The 24,986-nt window shown below is 41.5% G+C and overlaps 27 non-coding genes across 27 annotated transcripts; all 27 read left to right on the forward strand.

The window, feature by feature from the left end:
- Positions 1-376: 376 nt before the first annotated feature.
- trnal-cag (transfer RNA leucine (anticodon CAG)) lies at positions 377-459 on the forward strand. Its single transcript has one exon. It is a non-coding gene; the product is annotated as a tRNA-Leu (tRNA).
- Positions 460-1,567: 1,108 nt separating this feature from the next.
- trnal-cag (transfer RNA leucine (anticodon CAG)) lies at positions 1,568-1,650 on the forward strand. Its single transcript has one exon. It is a non-coding gene; the product is annotated as a tRNA-Leu (tRNA).
- Positions 1,651-3,160: 1,510 nt separating this feature from the next.
- Positions 3,161-3,243, forward strand: trnal-cag (transfer RNA leucine (anticodon CAG)). Its single transcript has one exon. It is a non-coding gene; the product is annotated as a tRNA-Leu (tRNA).
- A 704-nt stretch (positions 3,244-3,947) lies between these two features.
- On the forward strand, positions 3,948-4,030 carry trnal-cag (transfer RNA leucine (anticodon CAG)). The gene has a single exon. It is a non-coding gene; the product is annotated as a tRNA-Leu (tRNA).
- A 299-nt stretch (positions 4,031-4,329) lies between these two features.
- trnal-cag (transfer RNA leucine (anticodon CAG)) lies at positions 4,330-4,412 on the forward strand. The gene has a single exon. It is a non-coding gene; the product is annotated as a tRNA-Leu (tRNA).
- Positions 4,413-5,511: 1,099 nt separating this feature from the next.
- Positions 5,512-5,594, forward strand: trnal-cag (transfer RNA leucine (anticodon CAG)). Its single transcript has one exon. It is a non-coding gene; the product is annotated as a tRNA-Leu (tRNA).
- Positions 5,595-7,104: 1,510 nt separating this feature from the next.
- trnal-cag (transfer RNA leucine (anticodon CAG)) lies at positions 7,105-7,187 on the forward strand. Its single transcript has one exon. It is a non-coding gene; the product is annotated as a tRNA-Leu (tRNA).
- Positions 7,188-7,891: 704 nt separating this feature from the next.
- On the forward strand, positions 7,892-7,974 carry trnal-cag (transfer RNA leucine (anticodon CAG)). Its single transcript has one exon. It is a non-coding gene; the product is annotated as a tRNA-Leu (tRNA).
- A 769-nt stretch (positions 7,975-8,743) lies between these two features.
- Positions 8,744-8,826, forward strand: trnal-cag (transfer RNA leucine (anticodon CAG)). The gene has a single exon. It is a non-coding gene; the product is annotated as a tRNA-Leu (tRNA).
- A 769-nt stretch (positions 8,827-9,595) lies between these two features.
- On the forward strand, positions 9,596-9,678 carry trnal-cag (transfer RNA leucine (anticodon CAG)). Its single transcript has one exon. It is a non-coding gene; the product is annotated as a tRNA-Leu (tRNA).
- Positions 9,679-10,447: 769 nt separating this feature from the next.
- trnal-cag (transfer RNA leucine (anticodon CAG)) lies at positions 10,448-10,530 on the forward strand. The gene has a single exon. It is a non-coding gene; the product is annotated as a tRNA-Leu (tRNA).
- A 769-nt stretch (positions 10,531-11,299) lies between these two features.
- Positions 11,300-11,382, forward strand: trnal-cag (transfer RNA leucine (anticodon CAG)). Its single transcript has one exon. It is a non-coding gene; the product is annotated as a tRNA-Leu (tRNA).
- Positions 11,383-12,151: 769 nt separating this feature from the next.
- trnal-cag (transfer RNA leucine (anticodon CAG)) lies at positions 12,152-12,234 on the forward strand. Its single transcript has one exon. It is a non-coding gene; the product is annotated as a tRNA-Leu (tRNA).
- Positions 12,235-13,003: 769 nt separating this feature from the next.
- Positions 13,004-13,086, forward strand: trnal-cag (transfer RNA leucine (anticodon CAG)). Its single transcript has one exon. It is a non-coding gene; the product is annotated as a tRNA-Leu (tRNA).
- A 704-nt stretch (positions 13,087-13,790) lies between these two features.
- On the forward strand, positions 13,791-13,873 carry trnal-cag (transfer RNA leucine (anticodon CAG)). The gene has a single exon. It is a non-coding gene; the product is annotated as a tRNA-Leu (tRNA).
- Positions 13,874-14,577: 704 nt separating this feature from the next.
- Positions 14,578-14,660, forward strand: trnal-cag (transfer RNA leucine (anticodon CAG)). The gene has a single exon. It is a non-coding gene; the product is annotated as a tRNA-Leu (tRNA).
- A 704-nt stretch (positions 14,661-15,364) lies between these two features.
- trnal-cag (transfer RNA leucine (anticodon CAG)) lies at positions 15,365-15,447 on the forward strand. The gene has a single exon. It is a non-coding gene; the product is annotated as a tRNA-Leu (tRNA).
- Positions 15,448-15,746: 299 nt separating this feature from the next.
- Positions 15,747-15,829, forward strand: trnal-cag (transfer RNA leucine (anticodon CAG)). Its single transcript has one exon. It is a non-coding gene; the product is annotated as a tRNA-Leu (tRNA).
- Positions 15,830-16,523: 694 nt separating this feature from the next.
- On the forward strand, positions 16,524-16,606 carry trnal-cag (transfer RNA leucine (anticodon CAG)). The gene has a single exon. It is a non-coding gene; the product is annotated as a tRNA-Leu (tRNA).
- Positions 16,607-17,714: 1,108 nt separating this feature from the next.
- Positions 17,715-17,797, forward strand: trnal-cag (transfer RNA leucine (anticodon CAG)). Its single transcript has one exon. It is a non-coding gene; the product is annotated as a tRNA-Leu (tRNA).
- Positions 17,798-19,307: 1,510 nt separating this feature from the next.
- On the forward strand, positions 19,308-19,390 carry trnal-cag (transfer RNA leucine (anticodon CAG)). The gene has a single exon. It is a non-coding gene; the product is annotated as a tRNA-Leu (tRNA).
- A 704-nt stretch (positions 19,391-20,094) lies between these two features.
- On the forward strand, positions 20,095-20,177 carry trnal-cag (transfer RNA leucine (anticodon CAG)). The gene has a single exon. It is a non-coding gene; the product is annotated as a tRNA-Leu (tRNA).
- A 299-nt stretch (positions 20,178-20,476) lies between these two features.
- trnal-cag (transfer RNA leucine (anticodon CAG)) lies at positions 20,477-20,559 on the forward strand. The gene has a single exon. It is a non-coding gene; the product is annotated as a tRNA-Leu (tRNA).
- A 694-nt stretch (positions 20,560-21,253) lies between these two features.
- Positions 21,254-21,336, forward strand: trnal-cag (transfer RNA leucine (anticodon CAG)). Its single transcript has one exon. It is a non-coding gene; the product is annotated as a tRNA-Leu (tRNA).
- A 1,108-nt stretch (positions 21,337-22,444) lies between these two features.
- Positions 22,445-22,527, forward strand: trnal-cag (transfer RNA leucine (anticodon CAG)). Its single transcript has one exon. It is a non-coding gene; the product is annotated as a tRNA-Leu (tRNA).
- Positions 22,528-24,037: 1,510 nt separating this feature from the next.
- trnal-cag (transfer RNA leucine (anticodon CAG)) lies at positions 24,038-24,120 on the forward strand. The gene has a single exon. It is a non-coding gene; the product is annotated as a tRNA-Leu (tRNA).
- Positions 24,121-24,824: 704 nt separating this feature from the next.
- trnal-cag (transfer RNA leucine (anticodon CAG)) lies at positions 24,825-24,907 on the forward strand. The gene has a single exon. It is a non-coding gene; the product is annotated as a tRNA-Leu (tRNA).
- Positions 24,908-24,986: the final 79 nt, after the last annotated feature.

Here is a 24,986-nt window from a genome sequence, read left to right on the forward strand (position 1 = left end):
TGCGTTCAGGTTGCAGTCTCCAATGGACGTGTGCGTTGGAATCCAACTTCTAACACGGATTGATGTGGTTTACTTGCTCGCTAGCCTGTAAAGTGATTAGGTAAAGGCCACAATACTTTGCTGTGATTTTCTAAAGTCCTAATAGTCCCATCGCTAGAGTATTGGTATAAAGATGGCATTAATGTTACAAAGTAACATGCTAGAGGCTTTCACTTACATGAATGCTAGCTGCACTGCTTCAAGGTAAGATGCTGCAATGCGGCGTCTAGACACAATATTCTATGTAAGCATATAATAACAAAGGGTAAAGCAATGACATATGCAGTGTACGAAATCAAGATACTTTTATAATTTTTAATACTTACAGCATTTTCAAGTCAGGATGGCCGAGCGGTCTAAGGCGCTGCGTTCAGGTCGCAGTCTCCATTGGAGGCGTGGGTTCGAATCCCACTTCTGACAGGATAGATTTGGTTCACTTGCTCGGTTGCCTGTATTGAGATTAGGTAAAGGCAACAATGCTGTGCTGTGATTTTGTAAAGTCCTAATAGTCCCGTCGCTAGAGTATAGATATAAAGCTGGCACTAATGTTACAAATTAAATGAATGGTAGCTGCACTGCTTTAAGGTAAGATGCTCCAATGTGGCGTCTAGACACAATATTCTATGTAAGCATATAATAACAAAGGGTAAAGCAATGACATATGCAGTGTACGAAATTAAGATACTTTTTGTAATTTTCACTACTTACAGAGGTTTCCAGTCAGGAAGGCCAAGCAGTCTAAGGCGCTGCGTTCAGGTCGCAGTCTCCAATGGACGTGTGCGTTGGAATCCAACTTCTAACACGGATTGATGTGGTTCACTTGCTCGCTAGCCTGTAAAGTGATTAGGTAAAGGCCACAATACTTTGCTGTGATTTTCTAAAGTCCTAATAGTCCCATCGCTAGAGTATTGGTATAAAGATGGCATTAATGTTACAAAGTAACATGCTAGAGGCTTTCACTTACATGAATGCTAGCTGCACTGCTTCAAGGTAAGATGCTACAATGCGGCGTCTAGACACAATATTCTATGTAAGCATATAATAACAAAGGGTAAAGCAATGACATATGCAGTGTACGAAATCAAGATACTTTTATAATTTTCACTACTTACGGCATTTTCCAGGCAGGAAGGCCAAGCAGTCTAAGGCGCTGCGTTTAGGTCGCAGTCTCCAATGGACGTGTGCGTTGGAATCCAACTTCTAACACGGATTGATGTGGTTCACTTGCTCGCTAGCCTGTAAAGTGATGAGGTAAAGGCCACAATACTTTGCTGTGATTTTCTAAAGTCCTAATAGTCCCATCGCTAGAGTATTGGTATAAAGATGGCATTAAAGTTACAAAGTAACATGCTAGAGGCTTTCACTTGCATGAATGCTAGCTGCACTGCTTCAAGGTAAGATGCTGCAATGCGGCGTCTAGACACAATATTCTATGTAAGAATATACTAACAAAGGGTAAAGCAATGACATATGCAGTGTACGAAATCCAGATACTTTTTGTATTTTTCACTACTTACGATATTTTCAAGTCAGGATGGCCGAGCGGTCTAAGGCGCTGCGTTCAGGTCGCAGTCTCCATTGGAGGCGTGGTTTCGAATCCCACTTTTGACAGGATAGATTTGGTTCACTTGCTCGGCTGCCTGTATTGAGATTAGGTAAAGGCAACAATGCTGTGCTGTGATTTTGTAAAGTATCAATAGTCCCGTCGCTAGAGTATAGGTATAAAGATGGCATTAATGTTACCAATTAAATGAATGGTAGCTGCACTGCTTTAAGGTAAGATGCTGCAATGCGGCGTCTAGACACAATATTCTATGTAAGCATATAATAACAAAGGGTAAAGCAATGACATATGCAGTGTACGAAATCAAGATACTTTTATAATTTTCACTACTTACAGAGGTTTCCAGTCAGGAAGGCCAAGCAGTCTAAGGCGCTGCGTTCAGGTCGCAGTCTCCAATGGACGTGTGCGTTGGAATCCAACTTCTAACACGGATTGATGTGGTTCACTTGCTCGCTAGCCTGTAAAGTGATTAGGTAAAGGCCACAATACTTTGCTGTGATCTTCTAAAGTCCTAATAGTCCCATCGCTAGAGTATTGGTCTAAAGATGGCATTAATGTTACAAAGTAACATGCTAGAGGCGTGCACTTGCATGAATGGTAGCTGCACTGCTTCAAGGTAAGATGCTGCAATGCGGCGTCTAGACAATATTCTATGTAAGAATATACTAACAAAGGGTAAAGCAATGACATATGCAGTGTACGAAATCCAGATACTTTTTGTAATTTTCACTACTTACAGAGGTTTCCAGTCAGGAAGGCCAAGCAGTCTAAGGCGCTGCGTTCAGGTCGCAGTCTCCAATGGACGTGTGCGTTGGAATCCAACTTCTAACACAGATTGATGTGGTTCACTTGCTCGCTAGCCTTTAAAGTGATTAGGTAAAGGCCACAATACTTTGCTGTGATCTTCTAAAGTCCTAATAGTCCCATCGCTAGAGTATTGGTATAAAGATGGCATTAAAGTTACAAAGTAACATGCTAGAGGCTTTCACTTACATGAATGCTAGCTGCACTGCTTCAAGGTAAGATGCTGCAATGCGGCGTCTAGACACAATATTCTATGTAAGCATATAATAACAAAGGGTAAAGCAATGACATATGCAGTGTACGAAATCAAGATACTTTTATAATTTTCACTACTTACGGCATTTTCCAGTGAGGAAGGCCAAGCAGTCTAAGGCGCTGCGTTTAGGTCGCAGTCTCCAATGGACGTGTGCGTTGGAATCCAACTTCTAACACGGATTGATGTGGTTCACTTGCTCGCTAGCCTGTAAAGTGATTAGGTAAAGGCCACAATACTTTGCTGTGATTTTCTAAAGTCCTAATAGTCCCATCGCTAGAGTATTGGTATAAAGATGGCATTAATGTTACAAAGTAACATGCTAGAGGCTTTAACTTACATGAATGGTAGCTGCACTGCTTCAAGGTAAGATGCTGCAATGCGGCGTCTAGACACAATATTCTATGTAAGAATATACTAACAAAGGGTAAAGCAATGACATATGCAGTGTACGAAATCCAGATACTTTCTGTAATTTTCACTACTTACAGCATTTTCAAGTCAGGATGGCCGAGCGGTCTAAGGCGCTGCGTTCAGGTCGCAGTCTCCATTGGAGGCGTGGGTTCGAATCCCACTTCTGACAGGATAGATTTGGTTGACTTTCTCGGGTGCCTGTATTGAGATTAGGTAAAGGCAACAATGCTGTGCTGTGATTTTGTAAAGTCCTAATAGTCCCGTCGCTAGAGTATAGATATAAAGCTGGCATTAATGTTACAAATTAAATGAATGGTAGCTGCACTGCTTTAAGGTAAGATGCTCCAATGCGGCGTCTAGACACAATATTCTATGTAAGCATATAATAACAAAGGGTAAAGCAATGACATATGCAGTGTACGAAATTAAGATACTTTTTGTAATTTTCACTACTTACAGAGGTTTCCAGTCAGGAAGGCCAAGCAGTCTAAGGCGCTGCGTTCAGGTCGCAGTCTCCAATGGACGTGTGCGTTGGAATCCAACTTCTAACACGGATTGATGTGGTTCACTTGCTCGCTAGCCTGTAAAGTGATTAGGTAAAGGCCACAATACTTTGCTGTGATTTTCTAAAGTCCTAATAGTCCCATCGCTAGAGTATTGGTATAAAGATGGCATTAATGTTACAAAGTAACATGCTAGAGGCTTTAACTTACATGAATGGTAGCTGCACTGCTTCAAGGTAAGATGCTGCAATGCGGCGTCTAGACACAATATTCTATGTAAGAATATACTAACAAAGGGTAAAGCAATGACATATGCAGTGTACGAAATCCAGATACTTTCTGTAATTTTCACTACTTACAGCATTTTCAAGTCAGGATGGCCGAGCGGTCTAAGGCGCTGCGTTCAGGTCGCAGTCTCCATTGGAGGCGTGGGTTCGAATCCCACTTCTGACAGGATAGATTTGGTTCACTTTCTCGGTTGCCTGTATTGAGATTAGGTAAAGGCAACAATGCTGTGCTGTGATTTTGTAAAGTCCTAATAGTCCCGTCGCTAGAGTATAGATATAAAGCTGGCATTAATGTTACAAATTAAATGAATGGTAGCTGCACTGCTTTAAGGTAAGATGCTCCAATGCGGCGTCTAGACACAATATTCTATGTAAGCATGTAATAACAAAGGGTAAAGCAATGACATATGCAGTGTACGAAATCCAGATACTTTTTGTAATTTTCACTACTTACAGAATTTTCAAGTCAGGATGGCCGAGCGGTCTAAGGCGCTGCGTTCAGGTCGCAGTCTCCATTGGAGGCGTGGGTTCGAATCCAACTTCTGACAGGATAGATTTGGTTCGGTTGCCTGTATTGAGATTAGGTAAAGGCAACAATGCTGTGCTGTGATTTTGTAAAGTATCAATAGTCCCGTCGCTAGAGTATAGGTATAAAGATGGCATTATTGTTACCAATTAAATGAATGGTAGCTGCACTGCTTTAAGGTAAGATGCTGCAATGCGGCGTCTAGACACAATATTCTATGTAAGCATATAATAACAAAGGGTAAAGCAATGACATATGCAGTGTACGAAATCAAGATACTTTTATAATTTTCACTACTTACAGAGGTTTCCAGTCAGGAAGGCCAAGCAGTCTAAGGCGCTGCGTTCAGGTTGCAGTCTCCAATGGACGTGTGCGTTGGAATCCAACTTCTAACACGGATTGATGTGGTTTACTTGCTCGCTAGCCTGTAAAGTGATTAGGTAAAGGCCACAATACTTTGCTGTGATTTTCTAAAGTCCTAATAGTCCCATCGCTAGAGTATTGGTATAAAGATGGCATTAATGTTACAAAGTAACATGCTAGAGGCTTTCACTTACATGAATGCTAGCTGCACTGCTTCAAGGTAAGATGCTGCAATGCGGCGTCTAGACACAATATTCTATGTAAGCATATAATAACAAAGGGTAAAGCAATGACATATGCAGTGTACGAAATCAAGATACTTTTATAATTTTCACTACTTACGGCATTTTCCAGGCAGGAAGGCCAAGCAGTCTAAGGCGCTGCGTTTAGGTCGCAGTCTCCAATGGACGTGTGCGTTGGAATCCAACTTCTAACACGGATTGATGTGGTTCACTTGCTCGCTAGCCTGTAAAGTGATGAGGTAAAGGCCACAATACTTTGCTGTGATTTTCTAAAGTCCTAATAGTCCCATCGCTAGAGTATTGGTATAAAGATGGCATTAAAGTTACAAAGTAACATGCTAGAGGCTTTCACTTGCATGAATGCTAGCTGCACTGCTTCAAGGTAAGATGCTGCAATGCGGCGTCTAGACACAATATTCTATGTAAGAATATACTAACAAAGGGTAAAGCAATGACATATGCAGTGTACGAAATCCAGATACTTTTTGTATTTTTCACTACTTACGATATTTTCAAGTCAGGATGGCCGAGCGGTCTAAGGCGCTGCGTTCAGGTCGCAGTCTCCATTGGAGGCGTGGTTTCGAATCCCACTTTTGACAGGATAGATTTGGTTCACTTGCTCGGCTGCCTGTATTGAGATTAGGTAAAGGCAACAATGCTGTGCTGTGATTTTGTAAAGTATCAATAGTCCCGTCGCTAGAGTATAGGTATAAAGATGGCATTAATGTTACCAATTAAATGAATGGTAGCTGCACTGCTTTAAGGTAAGATGCTGCAATGCGGCGTCTAGACACAATATTCTATGTAAGCATATAATAACAAAGGGTAAAGCAATGACATATGCAGTGTACGAAATCAAGATACTTTTATAATTTTCACTACTTACAGAGGTTTCCAGTCAGGAAGGCCAAGCAGTCTAAGGCGCTGCGTTCAGGTCGCAGTCTCCAATGGACGTGTGCGTTGGAATCCAACTTCTAACACGGATTGATGTGGTTCACTTGCTCGCTAGCCTGTAAAGTGATTAGGTAAAGGCCACAATACTTTGCTGTGATCTTCTAAAGTCCTAATAGTCCCATCGCTAGAGTATTGGTCTAAAGATGGCATTAATGTTACAAAGTAACATGCTAGAGGCGTGCACTTGCATGAATGGTAGCTGCACTGCTTCAAGGTAAGATGCTGCAATGCGGCGTCTAGACAATATTCTATGTAAGAATATACTAACAAAGGGTAAAGCAATGACATATGCAGTGTACGAAATCCAGATACTTTTTGTAATTTTCACTACTTACAGAGGTTTCCAGTCAGGAAGGCCAAGCAGTCTAAGGCGCTGCGTTCAGGTCGCAGTCTCCAATGGACGTGTGCGTTGGAATCCAACTTCTAACACAGATTGATGTGGTTCACTTGCTCGCTAGCCTTTAAAGTGATTAGGTAAAGGCCACAATACTTTGCTGTGATCTTCTAAAGTCCTAATAGTCCCATCGCTAGAGTATTGGTATAAAGATGGCATTAAAGTTACAAAGTAACATGCTAGAGGCTTTCACTTACATGAATGCTAGCTGCACTGCTTCAAGGTAAGATGCTGCAATGCGGCGTCTAGACACAATATTCTATGTAAGCATATAATAACAAAGGGTAAAGCAATGACATATGCAGTGTACGAAATCAAGATACTTTTATAATTTTCACTACTTACGGCATTTTCCAGTGAGGAAGGCCAAGCAGTCTAAGGCGCTGCGTTTAGGTCGCAGTCTCCAATGGACGTGTGCGTTGGAATCCAACTTCTAACACGGATTGATGTGGTTCACTTGCTCGCTAGCCTGTAAAGTGATTAGGTAAAGGCCACAATACTTTGCTGTGATTTTCTAAAGTCCTAATAGTCCCATCGCTAGAGTATTGGTATAAAGATGGCATTAATGTTACAAAGTAACATGCTAGAGGCTTTAACTTACATGAATGGTAGCTGCACTGCTTCAAGGTAAGATGCTGCAATGCGGCGTCTAGACACAATATTCTATGTAAGAATATACTAACAAAGGGTAAAGCAATGACATATGCAGTGTACGAAATCCAGATACTTTCTGTAATTTTCACTACTTACAGCATTTTCAAGTCAGGATGGCCGAGCGGTCTAAGGCGCTGCGTTCAGGTCGCAGTCTCCATTGGAGGCGTGGGTTCGAATCCCACTTCTGAAAGGATAGATTTGGTTGACTTTCTCGGGTGCCTGTATTGAGATTAGGTAAAGGCAACAATGCTGTGCTGTGATTTTGTAAAGTCCTAATAGTCCCGTCGCTAGAGTATAGATATAAAGCTGGCATTAATGTTACAAATTAAATGAATGGTAGCTGCACTGCTTTAAGGTAAGATGCTCCAATGCGGCGTCTAGACACAATATTCTATGTAAGCATATAATAACAAAGGGTAAAGCAATGACATATGCAGTGTACGAAATTAAGATACTTTTTGTAATTTTCACTACTTACAGAGGTTTCCAGTCAGGAAGGCCAAGCAGTCTAAGGCGCTGCGTTCAGGTCGCAGTCTCCAATGGACGTGTGCGTTGGAATCCAACTTCTAACACGGATTGATGTGGTTCACTTGCTCGCTAGCCTGTAAAGTGATTAGGTAAAGGCCACAATACTTTGCTGTGATCTTCTAAAGTCCTAATAGTCCCATCGCTAGAGTATTGGTATAAAGATGGCATTAATGTTACAAAGTAACATGCTAGAGGCTTTAACTTACATGAATGGTAGCTGCACTGCTTCAAGGTAAGATGCTGCAATGCGGCGTCTAGACACAATATTCTATGTAAGAATATACTAACAAAGGGTAAAGCAATGACATATGCAGTGTACGAAATCCAGATACTTTCTGTAATTTTCACTACTTACAGCATTTTCAAGTCAGGATGGCCGAGCGGTCTAAGGCGCTGCGTTCAGGTCGCAGTCTCCATTGGAGGCGTGGGTTCGAATCCCACTTCTGACAGGATAGATTTGGTTCACTTTCTCGGTTGCCTGTATTGAGATTAGGTAAAGGCAACAATGCTGTGCTGTGATTTTGTAAAGTCCTAATAGTCCCGTCGCTAGAGTATAGATATAAAGCTGGCATTAATGTTACAAATTAAATGAATGGTAGCTGCACTGCTTTAAGGTAAGATGCTCCAATGCGGCGTCTAGACACAATATTCTATGTAAGCATATAATAACAAAGGGTAAAGCAATGACATATGCAGTGTACGAAATTAAGATACTTTTTGTAATTTTCACTACTTACAGAGGTTTCCAGTCAGGAAGGCCAAGCAGTCTAAGGCGCTGCGTTCAGGTCGCAGTCTCCAATGGACGTGTGCGTTGGAATCCAACTTCTAACACGGATTGATGTGGTTCACTTGCTCGCTAGCCTGTAAAGTGATTAGGTAAAGGCCACAATACTTTGCTGTGATCTTCTAAAGTCCTAATAGTCCCATCGCTAGAGTATTGGTATAAAGATGGCATTAATGTTACAAAGTAACATGCTAGAGGCTTTAACTTACATGAATGGTAGCTGCACTGCTTCAAGGTAAGATGCTGCAATGCACTGCTTCAAGGATTTGCGATTCTGGGCTATACAAAATAAAATGACTTGACTTGACTTGCAATGCGGCGTCTAGACACAATATTCTATGTAAGAATATACTAACAAAGGGTAAAGCAATGACATATGCAGTGTACGAAATCCAGATACTTTCTGTAATTTTCACTACTTACAGCATTTTCAAGTCAGGATGGCCGAGCGGTCTAAGGCGCTGCGTTCAGGTCGCAGTCTCCATTGGAGGCGTGGGTTCGAATCCCACTTCTGACAGGATAGATTTGGTTCACTTTCTCGGTTGCCTGTATTGAGATTAGGTAAAGGCAACAATGCTGTGCTGTGATTTTGTAAAGTCCTAATAGTCCCGTCGCTAGAGTATAGATATAAAGCTGGCATTAATGTTACAAATTAAATGAATGGTAGCTGCACTGCTTTAAGGTAAGATGCTCCAATGCGGCGTCTAGACACAATATTCTATGTAAGCATATAATAACAAAGGGTAAAGCAATGACATATGCAGTGTACGAAATTAAGATACTTTTTGTAATTTTCACTACTTACAGAGGTTTCCAGTCAGGAAGGCCAAGCAGTCTAAGGCGCTGCGTTCAGGTCGCAGTCTCCAATGGACGTGTGCGTTGGAATCCAACTTCTAACACGGATTGATGTGGTTCACTTGCTCGCTAGCCTGTAAAGTGATTAGGTAAAGGCCACAATACTTTGGTGTGATCTTCTAAAGTCCTAATAGTCCCATCGCTAGAGTATTGGTATAAAGATGGCATTAATGTTACAAAGTAACATGCTAGAGGCTTTAACTTACATGAATGGTAGCTGCACTGCTTCAAGGTAAGATGCTGCAATGCACTGCTTCAAGGATTTGCGATTCTGGGCTATACAAAATAAAATGACTTGACTTGACTTGCAATGCGGCGTCTAGACACAATATTCTATGTAAGAATATACTAACAAAGGGTAAAGCAATGACATATGCAGTGTACGAAATCCAGATACTTTCTGTAATTTTCACTACTTACAGCATTTTCAAGTCAGGATGGCCGAGCGGTCTAAGGCGCTGCGTTCAGGTCGCAGTCTCCATTGGAGGCGTGGGTTCGAATCCCACTTCTGACAGGATAGATTTGGTTCACTTTCTCGGTTGCCTGTATTGAGATTAGGTAAAGGCAACAATGCTGTGCTGTGATTTTGTAAAGTCCTAATAGTCCCGTCGCTAGAGTATAGATATAAAGCTGGCATTAATGTTACAAATTAAATGAATGGTAGCTGCACTGCTTTAAGGTAAGATGCTCCAATGCGGCGTCTAGACACAATATTCTATGTAAGCATATAATAACAAAGGGTAAAGCAATGACATATGCAGTGTACGAAATTAAGATACTTTTTGTAATTTTCACTACTTACAGAGGTTTCCAGTCAGGAAGGCCAAGCAGTCTAAGGCGCTGCGTTCAGGTCGCAGTCTCCAATGGACGTGTGCGTTGGAATCCAACTTCTAACACGGATTGATGTGGTTCACTTGCTCGCTAGCCTGTAAAGTGATTAGGTAAAGGCCACAATACTTTGCTGTGATCTTCTAAAGTCCTAATAGTCCCATCGCTAGAGTATTGGTATAAAGATGGCATTAATGTTACAAAGTAACATGCTAGAGGCTTTAACTTACATGAATGGTAGCTGCACTGCTTCAAGGTAAGATGCTGCAATGCACTGCTTCAAGGATTTGCGATTCTGGGCTATACAAAATAAAATGACTTGACTTGACTTGCAATGCGGCGTCTAGACACAATATTCTATGTAAGAATATACTAACAAAGGGTAAAGCAATGACATATGCAGTGTACGAAATCCAGATACTTTCTGTAATTTTCACTACTTACAGCATTTTCAAGTCAGGATGGCCGAGCGGTCTAAGGCGCTGCGTTCAGGTCGCAGTCTCCATTGGAGGCGTGGGTTCGAATCCCACTTCTGACAGGATAGATTTGGTTCACTTTCTCGGTTGCCTGTATTGAGATTAGGTAAAGGCAACAATGCTGTGCTGTGATTTTGTAAAGTCCTAATAGTCCCGTCGCTAGAGTATAGATATAAAGCTGGCATTAATGTTACAAATTAAATGAATGGTAGCTGCACTGCTTTAAGGTAAGATGCTCCAATGCGGCGTCTAGACACAATATTCTATGTAAGCATATAATAACAAAGGGTAAAGCAATGACATATGCAGTGTACGAAATTAAGATACTTTTTGTAATTTTCACTACTTACAGAGGTTTCCAGTCAGGAAGGCCAAGCAGTCTAAGGCGCTGCGTTCAGGTCGCAGTCTCCAATGGACGTGTGCGTTGGAATCCAACTTCTAACACGGATTGATGTGGTTCACTTGCTCGCTAGCCTGTAAAGTGATTAGGTAAAGGCCACAATACTTTGGTGTGATCTTCTAAAGTCCTAATAGTCCCATCGCTAGAGTATTGGTATAAAGATGGCATTAATGTTACAAAGTAACATGCTAGAGGCTTTAACTTACATGAATGGTAGCTGCACTGCTTCAAGGTAAGATGCTGCAATGCACTGCTTCAAGGATTTGCGATTCTGGGCTATACAAAATAAAATGACTTGACTTGACTTGCAATGCGGCGTCTAGACACAATATTCTATGTAAGAATATACTAACAAAGGGTAAAGCAATGACATATGCAGTGTACGAAATCCAGATACTTTCTGTAATTTTCACTACTTACAGCATTTTCAAGTCAGGATGGCCGAGCGGTCTAAGGCGCTGCGTTCAGGTCGCAGTCTCCATTGGAGGCGTGGGTTCGAATCCCACTTCTGACAGGATAGATTTGGTTCACTTTCTCGGTTGCCTGTATTGAGATTAGGTAAAGGCAACAATGCTGTGCTGTGATTTTGTAAAGTCCTAATAGTCCCGTCGCTAGAGTATAGATATAAAGCTGGCATTAATGTTACAAATTAAATGAATGGTAGCTGCACTGCTTTAAGGTAAGATGCTCCAATGCGGCGTCTAGACACAATATTCTATGTAAGCATATAATAACAAAGGGTAAAGCAATGACATATGCAGTGTACGAAATTAAGATACTTTTTGTAATTTTCACTACTTACAGAGGTTTCCAGTCAGGAAGGCCAAGCAGTCTAAGGCGCTGCGTTCAGGTCGCAGTCTCCAATGGACGTGTGCGTTGGAATCCAACTTCTAACACGGATTGATGTGGTTCACTTGCTCGCTAGCCTGTAAAGTGATTAGGTAAAGGCCACAATACTTTGCTGTGATCTTCTAAAGTCCTAATAGTCCCATCGCTAGAGTATTGGTATAAAGATGGCATTAATGTTACAAAGTAACATGCTAGAGGCTTTAACTTACATGAATGGTAGCTGCACTGCTTCAAGGTAAGATGCTGCAATGCACTGCTTCAAGGATTTGCGATTCTGGGCTATACAAAATAAAATGACTTGACTTGACTTGCAATGCGGCGTCTAGACACAATATTCTATGTAAGAATATACTAACAAAGGGTAAAGCAATGACATATGCAGTGTACTGAATCCAGATACTTTCTGTAATTTTCACTACTTACAGCATTTTCAAGTCAGGATGGCCGAGCGGTCTAAGGCGCTGCGTTCAGGTCGCAGTCTCCATTGGAGGCGTGGGTTCGAATCCCACTTCTGACAGGATAGATTTGGTTCACTTTCTCGGTTGCCTGTATTGAGATTAGGTAAAGGCAACAATGCTGTGCTGTGATTTTGTAAAGTCCTAATAGTCCCGTCGCTAGAGTATAGATATAAAGCTGGCATTAATGTTACAAATTAAATGAATGGTAGCTGCACTGCTTTAAGGTAAGATGCTCCAATGCGGCGTCTAGACACAATATTCTATGTAAGCATATAATAACAAAGGGTAAAGCAATGACATATGCAGTGTACGAAATTAAGATACTTTTTGTAATTTTCACTACTTACAGAGGTTTCCAGTCAGGAAGGCCAAGCAGTCTAAGGCGCTGCGTTCAGGTCGCAGTCTCCAATGGACGTGTGCGTTGGAATCCAACTTCTAACACGGATTGATGTGGTTCACTTGCTCGCTAGCCTGTAAAGTGATTAGGTAAAGGCCACAATACTTTGGTGTGATCTTCTAAAGTCCTAATAGTCCCATCGCTAGAGTATTGGTATAAAGATGGCATTAATGTTACAAAGTAACATGCTAGAGGCTTTAACTTACATGAATGGTAGCTGCACTGCTTCAAGGTAAGATGCTGCAATGCACTGCTTCAAGGATTTGCGATTCTGGGCTATACAAAATAAAATGACTTGACTTGACTTGCAATGCGGCGTCTAGACACAATATTCTATGTAAGAATATACTAACAAAGGGTAAAGCAATGACATATGCAGTGTACGAAATCCAGATACTTTCTGTAATTTTCACTACTTACAGCATTTTCAAGTCAGGATGGCCGAGCGGTCTAAGGCGCTGCGTTCAGGTCGCAGTCTCCATTGGAGGCGTGGGTTCGAATCCCACTTCTGACAGGATAGATTTGGTTCACTTTCTCGGTTGCCTGTATTGAGATTAGGTAAAGGCAACAATGCTGTGCTGTGATTTTGTAAAGTCCTAATAGTCCCGTCGCTAGAGTATAGATATAAAGCTGGCATTAATGTTACAAATTAAATGAATGGTAGCTGCACTGCTTTAAGGTAAGATGCTCCAATGCGGCGTCTAGACACAATATTCTATGTAAGCATATAATAACAAAGGGTAAAGCAATGACATATGCAGTGTACGAAATTAAGATACTTTTTGTAATTTTCACTACTTACAGAGGTTTCCAGTCAGGAAGGCCAAGCAGTCTAAGGCGCTGCGTTTAGGTCGCAGTCTCCAATGGACGTGTGCGTTGGAATCCAACTTCTAACACGGATTGATGTGGTTCACTTGCTCGCTAGCCTGTAAAGTGATTAGGTAAAGGCCACAATACTTTGCTGTGATTTTCTAAAGTCCTAATAGTCCCATCGCTAGAGTATTGGTATAAAGATGGCATTAATGTTACAAAGTAACATGCTAGAGGCTTTAACTTACATGAATGGTAGCTGCACTGCTTCAAGGTAAGATGCTGCAATGCGGCGTCTAGACACAATATTCTATGTAAGAATATACTAACAAAGGGTAAAGCAATGACACATGCAGTGTACGAAATCCAGATACTTTCTGTAATTTTCACTACTTACAGCATTTTCAAGTCAGGATGGCCGAGCGGTCTAAGGCGCTGCGTTCAGGTCGCAGTCTCCATTGGAGGCGTGGGTTCGAATCCCACTTCTGACAGGATAGATTTGGTTCACTTTCTCGGGTGCCTGTATTGAGATTAGGTAAAGGCAACAATGCTGTGCTGTGATTTTGTAAAGTCCTAATAGTCCCGTCGCTAGAGTATAGATATAAAGCTGGCATTAATGTTACAAATTAAATGAATGGTAGCTGCACTGCTTTAAGGTAAGATGCTCCAATGCGGTGTCTAGACACAATATTCTATGTAAGCATATAATAACAAAGGGTAAAGCAATGACATATGCAGTGTACGAAATTAAGATACTTTTTGTAATTTTCACTACTTACAGAGGTTTCCAGTCAGGAAGGCCAAGCAGTCTAAGGCGCTGCGTTCAGGTCGCAGTCTCCAATGGACGTGTGCGTTGGAATCCAACTTCTAACACGGATTGATGTGGTTCACTTGCTCGCTAGCCTGTAAAGTGATTAGGTAAAGGCCACAATACTTTGGTGTGATCTTCTAAAGTCCTAATAGTCCCATCGCTAGAGTATTGGTATAAAGATGGCATTAATGTTACAAAGTAACATGCTAGAGGCTTTAACTTACATGAATGGTAGCTGCACTGCTTCAAGGTAAGATGCTGCAATGCGGCGTCTAGACACAATATTCTATGTAAGAATATACTAACAAAGGGTAAAGCAATGACATATGCAGTGTACGAAATCCAGATACTTTCTGTAATTTTCACTACTTACAGCATTTTCAAGTCAGGATGGCCGAGCGGTCTAAGGCGCTGCGTTCAGGTCGCAGTCTCCATTGGAGGCGTGGGTTCGAATCCCACTTCTGACAGGATAGATTTGGTTCACTTTCTCGGTTGCCTGTATTGAGATTAGGCAAAGGCAACAATGCTGTGCTGTGATTTTGTAAAGTCCTAATAGTCCCGTCGCTAGAGTATAGATATAAAGCTGGCATTAATGTTACAAATTAAATGAATGGTAGCTGCACTGCTTTAAGGTAAGATGCTCCAATGCGGCGTCTAGACACAATATTCTATGTAAGCATATAATAACAAAGGGTAAAGCAATGACATATGCAGTGTACGAAATTAAGATACTTTTTGTAATTTTCACTACTTACAGAGGTTTCCAGTCAGGAAGGCCAAGCAGTCTAAGGCGCTGCGTTCAGGTCGCAGTCTCCAATGGACGTGTGCGTTGGAATCCAACTTCTAACACGGATTGATGTGGTTCACTTGCTCGCTAGCCTGTAAAGTGATTAGGTAAAGGCCACAATACTTTGCTGTGATTTTCTAAAGTCCTAATAGTCCCATCGCTAGAGTATTGGTATAAAGATGGCATTAATGTTACAAAGTAACATGCTAGAGGCTTTAACTTACATGAATGGTAGCTGCACTGCTTCAAGGTAAGATGCTGCAATGCGGCGTCTAGACACAATATTCTATGTAAGAATATACTAACAAAGGGTAAAGCAATGACATATGCAGTGTACGAAATCCAGATACTTTCTGTAATTTTCACTACTTACAGCATTTTCAAGTCAGGATGGCCGAGCGGTCTAAGGCGCTGCGTTCAGGTCGCAGTCTCCATTGGAGGCGTGGGTTCGAATCCCACTTCTGACAGGATAGATTTGGTTCACTTTCTCGGTTGCCTGTATTGAGATTAGGTAAAGGCAACAATGCTGTGCTGTGATTTTGTAAAGTCCTAATAGTCCCGTCGCTAGAGTATAGATATAAAGCTGGCATTAATGTTACAAATTAAATGAATGGTAGCTGCACTGCTTTAAGGTAAGATGCTCCAATGCGGCGTCTAGACACAATATTCTATGTAAGCATGTAATAACAAAGGGTAAAGCAATGACATATGCAGTGTACGAAATCCAGATACTTTTTGTAATTTTCACTACTTACAGAATTTTCAAGTCAGGATGGCCGAGCGGTCTAAGGCGCTGCGTTCAGGTCGCAGTCTCCATTGGAGGCGTGGGTTCGAATCCAACTTCTGACAGGATAGATTTGGTTCGGTTGCCTGTATTGAGATTAGGTAAAGGCAACAATGCTGTGCTGTGATTTTGTAAAGTATCAATAGTCCCGTCGCTAGAGTATAGGTATAAAGATGGCATTATTGTTACCAATTAAATGAATGGTAGCTGCACTGCTTTAAGGTAAGATGCTGCAATGCGGCGTCTAGACACAATATTCTATGTAAGCATATAATAACAAAGGGTAAAGCAATGACATATGCAGTGTACGAAATCAAGATACTTTTATAATTTTCACTACTTACAGAGGTTTCCAGTCAGGAAGGCCAAGCAGTCTAAGGCGCTGCGTTCAGGTTGCAGTCTCCAATGGACGTGTGCGTTGGAATCCAACTTCTAACACGGATTGATGTGGTTTACTTGCTCGCTAGCCTGTAAAGTGATTAGGTAAAGGCCACAATACTTTGCTGTGATTTTCTAAAGTCCTAATAGTCCCATCGCTAGAGTATTGGTATAAAGATGGCATTAATGTTACAAAGTAACATGCTAGAGGCTTTCACTTACATGAATGCTAGCTGCACTGCTTCAAGGTAAGATGCTGCAATGCGGCGTCTAGACACAATATTCTATGTAAGCATATAATAACAAAGGGTAAAGCAATGACATATGCAGTGTACGAAATCAAGATACTTTTATAATTTTTAATACTTACAGCATTTTCAAGTCAGGATGGCCGAGCGGTCTAAGGCGCTGCGTTCAGGTCGCAGTCTCCATTGGAGGCGTGGGTTCGAATCCCACTTCTGACAGGATAGATTTGGTTCACTTGCTCGGTTGCCTGTATTGAGATTAGGTAAAGGCAACAATGCTGTGCTGTGATTTTGTAAAGTCCTAATAGTCCCGTCGCTAGAGTATAGATATAAAGCTGGCACTAATGTTACAAATTAAATGAATGGTAGCTGCACTGCTTTAAGGTAAGATGCTCCAATGTGGCGTCTAGACACAATATTCTATGTAAGCATATAATAACAAAGGGTAAAGCAATGACATATGCAGTGTACGAAATTAAGATACTTTTTGTAATTTTCACTACTTACAGAGGTTTCCAGTCAGGAAGGCCAAGCAGTCTAAGGCGCTGCGTTCAGGTCGCAGTCTCCAATGGACGTGTGCGTTGGAATCCAACTTCTAACACGGATTGATGTGGTTCACTTGCTCGCTAGCCTGTAAAGTGATTAGGTAAAGGCCACAATACTTTGCTGTGATTTTCTAAAGTCCTAATAGTCCCATCGCTAGAGTATTGGTATAAAGATGGCATTAATGTTACAAAGTAACATGCTAGAGGCTTTCACTTACATGAATGCTAGCTGCACTGCTTCAAGGTAAGATGCTACAATGCGGCGTCTAGACACAATATTCTATGTAAGCATATAATAACAAAGGGTAAAGCAATGACATATGCAGTGTACGAAATCAAGATACTTTTATAATTTTCACTACTTACGGCATTTTCCAGGCAGGAAGGCCAAGCAGTCTAAGGCGCTGCGTTTAGGTCGCAGTCTCCAATGGACGTGTGCGTTGGAATCCAACTTCTAACACGGATTGATGTGGTTCACTTGCTCGCTAGCCTGTAAAGTGATGAGGTAAAGGCCACAATACTTTGCTGTGATTTTCTAAAGTCCTAATAGTCCCATCGCTAGAGTATTGGTATAAAGATGGCATTAAAGTTACAAAGTAACATGCTAGAGGCTTTCACTTGCATGAATGCTAGCTGCACTGCTTCAAGGTAAGATGCTGCAATGCGGCGTCTAGACACAATATTCTATGTAAGAATATACTAACAAAGGGTAAAGCAATGACATATGCAGTGTACGAAATCCAGATACTTTTTGTATTTTTCACTACTTACGATATTTTCAAGTCAGGATGGCCGAGCGGTCTAAGGCGCTGCGTTCAGGTCGCAGTCTCCATTGGAGGCGTGGTTTCGAATCCCACTTTTGACAGGATAGATTTGGTTCACTTGCTCGGCTGCCTGTATTGAGATTAGGTAAAGGCAACAATGCTGTGCTGTGATTTTGTAAAGTATCAATAGTCCCGTCGCTAGAGTATAGGTATAAAGATGGCATTAATGTTACCAATTAAATGAATGGTAGCTGCACTGCTTTAAGGTAAGATGCTGCAATGCGGCGTCTAGACACAATATTCTATGTAAGCATATAATAACAAAGGGTAAAGCAATGACATATGCAGTGTACGAAATCAAGATACTTTTATAATTTTCACTACTTACAGAGGTTTCCAGTCAGGAAGGCCAAGCAGTCTAAGGCGCTGCGTTCAGGTCGCAGTCTCCAATGGACGTGTGCGTTGGAATCCAACTTCTAACACGGATTGATGTGGTTCACTTGCTCGCTAGCCTGTAAAGTGATTAGGTAAAGGCCACAATACTTTGCTGTGATCTTCTAAAGTCCTAATAGTCCCATCGCTAGAGTATTGGTCTAAAGATGGCATTAATGTTACAAAGTAACATGCTAGAGGCGTGCACTTGCATGAATGGTAGCTGCACTGCTTCAAGGTAAGATGCTGCAATGCGGCGTCTAGACAATATTCTATGTAAGAATATACTAACAAAGGGTAAAGCAATGACATATGCAGTGTACGAAATCCAGATACTTTTTGTAATTTTCACTACTTACAGAGGTTTCCAGTCAGGAAGGCCAAGCAGTCTAAGGCGCTGCGTTCAGGTCGCAGTCTCCAATGGACGTGTGCGTTGGAATCCAACTTCTAACACAGATTGATGTGGTTCACTTGCTCGCTAGCCTTTAAAGTGATTAGGTAAAGGCCACAATACTTTGCTGTGATCTTCTAAAGTCCTAATAGTCCCATCGCTAGAGTATTGGTATAAAGATGGCATTAAAGTTACAAAGTAACATGCTAGAGGCTTTCACTTACATGAATGCTAGCTGCACTGCTTCAAGGTAAGATGCTGCAATGCGGCGTCTAGACACAATATTCTATGTAAGCATATAATAACAAAGGGTAAAGCAATGACATATGCAGTGTACGAAATCAAGATACTTTTATAATTTTCACTACTTACGGCATTTTCCAGTGAGGAAGGCCAAGCAGTCTAAGGCGCTGCGTTTAGGTCGCAGTCTCCAATGGACGTGTGCGTTGGAATCCAACTTCTAACACGGATTGATGTGGTTCACTTGCTCGCTAGCCTGTAAAGTGATTAGGTAAAGGCCACAATACTTTGCTGTGATTTTCTAAAGTCCTAATAGTCCCATCGCTAGAGTATTGGTATAAAGATGGCATTAATGTTACAAAGTAACATGCTAGAGGCTTTAACTTACATGAATGGTAGCTGCACTGCTTCAAGGTAAGATGCTGCAATGCGGCGTCTAGACACAATATTCTATGTAAGAATATACTAACAAAGGGTAAAGCAATGACATATGCAGTGTACGAAATCCAGATACTTTCTGTAATTTTCACTACTTACAGCATTTTCAAGTCAGGATGGCCGAGCGGTCTAAGGCGCTGCGTTCAGGTCGCAGTCTCCATTGGAGGCGTGGGTTCGAATCCCACTTCTGACAGGATAGATTTGGTTGACTTTCTCGGGTGCCTGTATTGAGATTAGGTAAAGGCAACAATGCTGTGCTGTGATTTTGTAAAGTCCTAATAGTCCCGTCGCTAGAGTATAGATATAAAGCTGGCATTAATGTTACAAATTAAATGAATGGTAGCTGCACTGCTTTAAGGTAAGATGCTCCAATGCGGCGTCTAGACACAATATTCTATGTAAGCATATAATAACAAAGGGTAAAGCAATGACATATGCAGTGTACGAAATTAAGATACTTTTTGTAATTTTCACTACTTACAGAGGTTTCCAGTCAGGAAGGCCAAGCAGTCTAAGGCGCTGCGTTCAGGTCGCAGTCTCCAATGGACGTGTGCGTTGGAATCCAACTTCTAACACGGATTGATGTGGTTCACTTGCTCGCTAGCCTGTAAAGTGATTAGGTAAAGGCCACAATACTTTGCTGTGATTTTCTAAAGTCCTAATAGTCCCATCGCTAGAGTATTGGTATAAAGATGGCATTAATGTTACAAAGTAACATGCTAGAGGCTTTAACTTACATGAATGGTAGCTGCACTGCTTCAAGGTAAGATGCTGCAATGCGGCGTCTAGACACAATATTCTATGTAAGAATATACTAACAAAGGGTAAAGCAATGACATATGCAGTGTACGAAATCCAGATACTTTCTGTAATTTTCACTACTTACAGCATTTTCAAGTCAGGATGGCCGAGCGGTCTAAGGCGCTGCGTTCAGGTCGCAGTCTCCATTGGAGGCGTGGGTTCGAATCCCACTTCTGACAGGATAGATTTGGTTCACTTTCTCGGTTGCCTGTATTGAGATTAGGTAAAGGCAACAATGCTGTGCTGTGATTTTGTAAAGTCCTAATAGTCCCGTCGCTAGAGTATAGATATAAAGCTGGCATTAATGTTACAAATTAAATGAATGGTAGCTGCACTGCTTTAAGGTAAGATGCTCCAATGCGGCGTCTAGACACAATATTCTATGTAAGCATGTAATAACAAAGGGTAAAGCAATGACATATGCAGTGTACGAAATCCAGATACTTTTTGTAATTTTCACTACTTACAGAATTTTCAAGTCAGGATGGCCGAGCGGTCTAAGGCGCTGCGTTCAGGTCGCAGTCTCCATTGGAGGCGTGGGTTCGAATCCAACTTCTGACAGGATAGATTTGGTTCGGTTGCCTGTATTGAGATTAGGTAAAGGCAACAATGCTGTGCTGTGATTTTGTAAAGTATCAATAGTCCCGTCGCTAGAGTATAGGTATAAAGATGGCATTATTGTTACCAATTAAATGAATGGTAGCTGCACTGCTTTAAGGTAAGATGCTGCAATGCGGCGTCTAGACACAATATTCTATGTAAGCATATAATAACAAAGGGTAAAGCAATGACATATGCAGTGTACGAAATCAAGAAACTTTTATAATTTTCACTACTTACAGAGGTTTCCAGTCAGGAAGGCCAAGCAGTCTAAGGCGCTGCGTTCAGGTTGCAGTCTCCAATGGACGTGTGCGTTGGAATCCAACTTCTAACACGGATTGATGTGGTTTACTTGCTCGCTAGCCTGTAAAGTGATTAGGTAAAGGCCACAATACTTTGCTGTGATTTTCTAAAGTCCTAATAGTCCCATCGCTAGAGTATTGGTATAAAGATGGCATTAATGTTACAAAGTAACATGCTAGAGGCTTTCACTTACATGAATGCTAGCTGCACTGCTTCAAGGTAAGATGCTGCAATGCGGCGTCTAGACACAATATTCTATGTAAGCATATAATAACAAAGGGTAAAGCAATGACATATGCAGTGTACGAAATCAAGATACTTTTATAATTTTTAATACTTACAGCATTTTCAAGTCAGGATGGCCGAGCGGTCTAAGGCGCTGCGTTCAGGTCGCAGTCTCCATTGGAGGCGTGGGTTCGAATCCCACTTCTGACAGGATAGATTTGGTTCACTTGCTCGGTTGCCTGTATTGAGATTAGGTAAAGGCAACAATGCTGTGCTGTGATTTTGTAAAGTCCTAATAGTCCCGTCGCTAGAGTATAGATATAAAGCTGGCACTAATGTTACAAATTAAATGAATGGTAGCTGCACTGCTTTAAGGTAAGATGCTCCAATGTGGCGTCTAGACACAATATTCTATGTAAGCATATAATAACAAAGGGTAAAGCAATGACATATGCAGTGTACGAAATTAAGATACTTTTTGTAATTTTCACTACTTACAGAGGTTTCCAGTCAGGAAGGCCAAGCAGTCTAAGGCGCTGCGTTCAGGTCGCAGTCTCCAATGGACGTGTGCGTTGGAATCCAACTTCTAACACGGATTGATGTGGTTCACTTGCTCGCTAGCCTGTAAAGTGATTAGGTAAAGGCCACAATACTTTGCTGTGATTTTCTAAAGTCCTAATAGTCCCATCGCTAGAGTATTGGTATAAAGATGGCATTAATGTTACAAAGTAACATGCTAGAGGCTTTCACTTACATGAATGCTAGCTGCACTGCTTCAAGGTAAGATGCTACAATGCGGCGTCTAGACACAATATTCTATGTAAGCATATAATAACAAAGGGTAAAGCAATGACATATGCAGTGTACGAAATCAAGATACTTTTATAATTTTCACTACTTACGGCATTTTCCAGGCAGGAAGGCCAAGCAGTCTAAGGCGCTGCGTTTAGGTCGCAGTCTCCAATGGACGTGTGCGTTGGAATCCAACTTCTAACACGGATTGATGTGGTTCACTTGCTCGCTAGCCTGTAAAGTGATGAGGTAAAGGCCACAATACTTTGCTGTGATTTTCTAAAGTCCTAATAGTCCCATCGCTAGAGTATTGGTATAAAGATGGCATTAAAGTTACAAAGTAACATGCTAGAGGCTTTCACTTGCATGAATGCTAGCTGCACTGCTTCAAGGTAAGATGCTGCAATGCGGCGTCTAGACACAATATTCTATGTAAGAATATACTAACAAAGGGTAAAGCAATGACATATGCAGTGTACGAAATCCAGATACTTTTTGTATTTTTCACTACTTACGATATTTTCAAGTCAGGATGGCCGAGCGGTCTAAGGCGCTGCGTTCAGGTCGCAGTCTCCATTGGAGGCGTGGTTTCGAATCCCACTTTTGACAGGATAGATTTGGTTCACTTGCTCGGCTGCCTGTATTGAGATTAGGTAAAGGCAACAATGCTGTGCTGTGATTTTGTAAAGTATCAATAGTCCCGTCGCTAGAGTATAGGTATAAAGATGGCATTAATGTTACCAATTAAATGAATGGTAGCTGCACTGCTTTAAGGTAAGATGCTGCAATGCGGCGTCTAGACACAATATTCTATGTAAGCATATAATAACAAAGGGTAAAGCAATGACATATGCAGTGTACGAAATCAAGATACTTTTATAATTTTCACTACTTACAGAGGTTTCCAGTCAGGAAGGCCAAGCAGTCTAAGGCGCTGCGTTCAGGTCGCAGTCTCCAATGGACGTGTGCGTTGGAATCCAACTTCTAACACGGATTGATGTGGTTCACTTGCTCGCTAGCCTGTAAAGTGATTAGGTAAAGGCCACAATACTTTGCTGTGATCTTCTAAAGTCCTAATAGTCCCATCGCTAGAGTATTGGTCTAAAGATGGCATTAATGTTACAAAGTAACATGCTAGAGGCGTGCACTTGCATGAATGGTAGCTGCACTGCTTCAAGGTAAGATGCTGCAATGCGGCGTCTAGACAATATTCTATGTAAGAATATACTAACAAAGGGTAAAGCAATGACATATGCAGTGTACGAAATCCAGATACTTTTTGTAATTTTCACTACTTACAGAGGTTTCCAGTCAGGAAGGCCAAGCAGTCTAAGGCGCTGCGTTCAGGTCGCAGTCTCCAATGGACGTGTGCGTTGGAATCCAACTTCTAACACAGATTGATGTGGTTCACTTGCTCGCTAGCCTTTAAAGTGATTAGGTAAAGGCCACAATACTTTGCTGTGATCTTCTAAAGTCCTAATAGTCCCATCGCTAGAGTATTGGTATAAAGATGGCATTAAAGTTACAAAGTAACATGCTAGAGGCTTTCACTTACATGAATGCTAGCTGCACTGCTTCAAGGTAAGATGCTGCAATGCGGCGTCTAGACACAATATTCTATGTAAGCATATAATAACAAAGGGTAAAGCAATGACATATGCAGTGTACGAAATCAAGATACTTTTATAATTTTCACTACTTACGGCATTTTCCAGTGAGGAAGGCCAAGCAGTCTAAGGCGCTGCGTTTAGGTCGCAGTCTCCAATGGACGTGTGCGTTGGAATCCAACTTCTAACACGGATTGATGTGGTTCACTTGCTCGCTAGCCTGTAAAGTGATTAGGTAAAGGCCACAATACTTTGCTGTGATTTTCTAAAGTCCTAATAGTCCCATCGCTAGAGTATTGGTATAAAGATGGCATTAATGTTACAAAGTAACATGCTAGAGGCTTTAACTTACATGAATGGTAGCTGCACTGCTTCAAGGTAAGATGCTGCAATGCGGCGTCTAGACACAATATTCTATGTAAGAATATACTAACAAAGGGTAAAGCAATGACATATGCAGTGTACAAAATCCAGATACTTTCTGTAATTTTCACTACTTACAGCATTTTCAAGTCAGGATGGCCGAGCGGTCTAAGGCGCTGCGTTCAGGTCGCAGTCTCCATTGGAGGCGTGGGTTCGAATCCCACTTCTGACAGGATAGATTTGGTTGACTTTCTCGGGTGCCTGTATTGAGATTAGGTAAAGGCAACAATGCTGTGCTGTGATTTTGTAAAGTCCTAATAGTCCCGTCGCTAGAGTATAGATATAAAGCTGGCATTAATGTTACAAATTAAATGAATGGTAGCTGCACTGCTTTAAGGTAAGATGCTCCAATGCGGCGTCTAGACACAATATTCTATGTAAGCATATAATAACAAAGGGTAAAGCAATGACATATGCAGTGTACGAAATTAAGATACTTTTTGTAATTTTCACTACTTACAGAGGTTTCCAGTCAGGAAGGCCAAGCAGTCTAAGGCGCTGCGTTCAGGTCGCAGTCTCCAATGGACGTGTGCGTTGGAATCCAACTTCTAACACGGATTGATGTGGTTCACTTGCTCGCTAGCCTGTAAAGTGATTAGGTAAAGGCCACAATACTTTGCTGTGATTTTCTAAAGTCCTAATAGTCCCATCGCTAGAGTATTGGTATAAAGATGGCATTAATGTTACAAAGTAACATGCTAGAGGCTTTAACTTACATGAATGGTAGCTGCACTGCTTCAAGGTAAGATGCTGCAATGCGGCGTCTAGACACAATATTCTATGTAAGAATATACTAACAACGGGTAAAGCAATGACATATGCAGTGTACGAAATCCAGATACTTTCTGTAATTTTCACTACTTACAGCATTTTCAAGTCAGGATGGCCGAGCGGTCTAAGGCGCTGCGTTCAGGTCGCAGTCTCCATTGGAGGCGTGGGTTCGAATCCCACTTCTGACAGGATAGATTTGGTTCACTTTCTCGGTTGCCTGTATTGAGATTAGGTAAAGGCAACAATGCTGTGCTGTGATTTTGTAAA

This window comes from Gasterosteus aculeatus, chromosome 13 (assembly GCF_964276395.1).
Source record: "Gasterosteus aculeatus chromosome 13, fGasAcu3.hap1.1, whole genome shotgun sequence".
Taxonomy (NCBI): domain Eukaryota; kingdom Metazoa; phylum Chordata; class Actinopteri; order Perciformes; family Gasterosteidae; genus Gasterosteus; species Gasterosteus aculeatus.